Here is a 4,031-nt window from a genome sequence, read left to right as displayed (position 1 = left end):
GTTTCAGAAGACAGAATCTGGGCGACTAGGACATTTTCTTTCGGAAAATAGGTTTAGAAGATAACTGGGACCCTTGTAGCCCAGAAAGCTAAAAGTTTTCCCTCGTACAGCTAGTAACCGTATGTTCTAATGTCTCCTACGTTTGAGGGCTAGGCGGATGGTCTAGGCTAGTCAGTCTCCAGAGTTTAATATCCTTTGCTAACAATATCTAATTCATAACTCTACTAAAATGCCAAAGCTCCTCTCTGTGTCAGAGCATTTTAGGAGATAATATTTCTTTTTTTTTCTTTTTTTTTTTTTTTTTTGGAGCTGAGGACTGAACTTTTGCTTGCTAGGCAAGTGCTCTACCACTGAGCTAAATCCCAACCACAGGAGATATTATTTCTAAATGGGTGTTGTTGCCTAGACAAAAGACTCTTGTTGCGGTCGAAGATGCAATAGCTTTGCTGAATAAACTAGGGTCTGGGTCAGGATGCACAATACAGAAAGCCAGTGGACTGGTCTGGATCCTTTGCTATCCTTTCTCTGTTCTGCTTGCTTAAAGTGGGGTACAGGGACATTTAATCCCACACTGACCTAGCCATTTAAGGATAGGTTCTTCAGCAGAAGCAAAGTGCCACGGGATGAAAAATGTGTCTGAATTTATGTTATTCTGAGCTGTACAGAAACATTTGTTCATTTCCCTTTGAAATTTAGATTTTGATTTTTGAGACAGGGTTTTACTGTGGGTAGCTTTGGCTATCCCAGAACTAACTCTGTAGACCAGGCTGACCTTGATCTCACAGACGTCTGCCTTCCTCTGCCTCTCGAGTGCTGGAATTATAGGTCTGCTCCACCATTGCCCAGCCCTCCTATGAACTTCTGAATATGTCAGAATTAGATACAGATGCTCAAACCTGCTTACCATCGCCTTCCTCACCTGCTCCAAAGTTCTCTTTCTCAAGAGCCTTTGTCCAGCGCCCTCCCCCAACACAACCCCATTGTTCTTGCAGGCACTCATATTACAGAGGCAACAGCATTGTGTCTGGTTTAAGCAGGCGAGCTCTTCAAACCCAGGCCATGTACAAGTATGAAGCCTGAACACAGAACGATAGCCACAAGACAGTGGACCAGGAGTGCCGTGGCCTACCACACTAGGTCTACAGTCAAGAAGAAGAGGATGTCTCTGAGGAGGATGAGCACACCATCCTTCCAGAAGCGGAGGAGGAGAAGGCCTTCTCCGCAGGCCCTGAGGAACATTGTGGACTGCAGAATTTCTCACGGATAGAAGGAAGGTGATGAGCCCATCACCCAATGGAAGGCCATCGTTCTAGATCAACTGCCAACAAATCCCTCTCTCTATCTGGTCAAGTATGATGTAATTGATTGTGTCTACGGACTGGAACTTCACAGGAATAAGAGGATTTTAAAGCTTAAAGTTTTGACTCACAAAGTAGTGTTTCCTCAAGTGAAAGACGCCCATCTCTCAAGTGCCATGGTTGGCCGAGCTGTGGAGCATAAATTTGAAGGCAAACATGGCTCTAAGGACAACTGGAGGGGGGGTGGTCCTAGCCCAGGTGCCAATCATGAAGCACTGGTTTCACATCACCTATGAGAAAGATCCACTCCTATACGTCTATCAGCTCCTGGATGATTACACAAAAGGTAACCTTCGTATAATTCTAGAGATTACTCCAGCAGAGGTGAACTCAGACGTTGACATCGACATCTTAACTGGTCAACGTGTGCAGTTCACCAGAAACGACGGGTCCAAAAAGATCGGCAAGGTCATTTATCAAGTTCTAGTCAAGCCTTCCATGTACTTCATCAAGTTTGATGGCGACGTCCGCATCTACGTCTATAATCTGATGGTAAAGATCCGTTAAGGTGAAATTCACAAAGTGTAGGGAACATAGAGAATTTATAGGATTGGGGGGAAAATGTTTGTTTTTCTGTTTTTCAGATACCCAAAGGCCTTTGACAACCCCAGTATCTTTTCCAGTGGAATTTGTTTTTGATCTAAAAATTAAAATGTGCGATGTGACGTATTGTGTGTGAACACTTTGGTGGAGGAGATGGGTTTTGGTGGATGGAACATCGAGAGGAAGACGGAAAATTCAAGGCTGTGAAGAGCAAGTCTAATGTCACATAGGCTAAAACTAACAGGACTGAGCTGGTCTGGTCTTTAGGGAGAGAAAAGAACTGGAGATGAGGCTTAGAGGAGTAGGAATCACATGGGAAAAAAAAGATGGATGTTTAGGAAGCAGTAGAGAGGGGCCAGAAATAGATAGACTCTCAGAGGTGAAGTTTGAGGGAGAAAAGGACAGTTGGGGAAAGAGTGGAAGGTAACAGGGAGGTGGTCTTGGAACTCAAGGGGAAACCCAATAAACTGATCCAAGCAGACTCAGAATCAGAGAAGATCAGGTTCTGTTTGACTAACGAATCCTATTGAAACCTGTTTCTCATCTGTAGATGTGTTATTTTTAATTATGTGGGTGGGGGCAGGGCATGAATAGAGGAGACCACAGAGACAAGAATAGTCAGGTCCCCTGGTGCTGGAATTAAAGGTGGTTGGGAGCCATTGGACATGAGCTCAAAGAACAAATCCAGGCCCTCTTTCAAAGCAGACGAGCTCTTGATCCATTGGCTATCAATCCAGGCCCCTAATGTCGTCTTTTTAAATTAATCCAAACTTCACATGCAGAGAAGAGACCAGGATGAGGTTAAGAAAGATTAAATTGATGGTGATGTGGAAGAAAGACTAAAGAACACATGAGGGAGTAGAGGACACTGAGGCACGAGGGAATTCCAAGATGGAGTTCTCAAAAAGTGAAGCAGGAGACCCAGGAAGAACAGAAAGGGTCTAGAATGAGTTGAACTTGGGCCGCATCCATATTGGTCTCTTTGGTTCCTTAAAGAACAGCCAACCATCACTACAGAAGGTGGATGTTAGGTGGAGGCTTCCCCGGAGGACATTTTGACGAGGAGTAACTCGAGAATAGTGAATGACAAACTAAGTCTATATCTATCGATTCCTGAAAGTATCATAACGCTCATTATTTTGTATGATCAGAAAAAAGTAATTTAAATGAGAAGATGAGGATGGCGTGAGCTTCTGTCAGGTGTTATGTGGATCCTGTGTTTAGATTGCCTGAGCACTGTTTGTCTCTGTTGCATCCTGTAATATTTTTGAGGTCTCTTCTCAATGCCCCTAGATGACCACAAAGAGCTCCTGCACTTGTCTTGCCTGGCTCTCCTTCGACTGGATGGCTTCATACACACCTGTGGTCCCTTTTACCCTATCTAGCCCCAGGAAGCTCCCGTCTTTTACTCACATGTAAGCTTATCCTCAGAAAACTCTTGATGGTTCCTCCAATGCAGAGGTGCTGAGGTCTTTCCTATGCCATTTGCTGTGACTTTAAAATGCTTTGCGGTTCCTGACCATGTAGCTGATTCCTTCAGAGAAGCCCCTGTGCACACCATAGGGTCTCCCTGAGCCACATCTACACTCCAAGAATTTCTTTGGAGGCAACCTTATCTTGGACACATTCATTGCTGTTTCTTCCCTCAAGAATAAGTTTCTCACTGCAGGATTTGTAAATACATTCTATCGTTGATTAATTCTGCTATTTGGGTGTTTTTATACTGGCTGGTTGTCTGATGGTTTCATTGCTGCGAAAAGACACCATGACCAAGGCAACTTATAAGGGACAACATTTTTTGGGGGGTTGTTTTTTTTCAGAACTTGGGAACGAACCCAGGTCCTTGTGCTTCCTAGGCAAGCGCTTTACCACTGACCTAAATCCCCAACCCCAAGGGACAACATTTTATTAGGGCAGGCTTTCAGGTTCAGAAGTTCAGTCTATTTTCATCAAGGCAGGAATCATGGAAGCGTGTAGGCAGACATGGTGCTGGACAAGAAGCCTATCACCCCCACAGTGATATGTTTCCCCCAACAATGCCACATCTACTCACACAAGGCCACACCTCCTACTTGTGCCACACTTCCCATGGGACAATCACATTCTAACCACCACCCTGATTTTATGCCA

At 44.5% G+C, this 4,031-nt stretch overlaps 1 pseudogene; it reads left to right on the top strand.

Moving 5' to 3' along the window:
• Nucleotides 1–1,069: 1,069 nt before the first annotated feature.
• Nucleotides 1,070–1,865, top strand: LOC147997921 (Y-linked testis-specific protein 1-like; annotated as a pseudogene).
• Nucleotides 1,866–4,031: the final 2,166 nt, after the last annotated feature.

Source organism: Rattus norvegicus, unplaced genomic scaffold (genome assembly GCF_021556685.1).
Source record: "Rattus norvegicus strain SHRSP/BbbUtx unplaced genomic scaffold, alternate assembly SHRSP_T2T haplotype1-0000019, whole genome shotgun sequence".
Classification (NCBI taxonomy): Eukaryota; Metazoa; Chordata; class Mammalia; order Rodentia; family Muridae; genus Rattus; species Rattus norvegicus.
The sequence above is the reverse complement of the archived record's forward strand: the minus strand, read 5'-3'. Positions and strand labels throughout refer to the sequence as shown.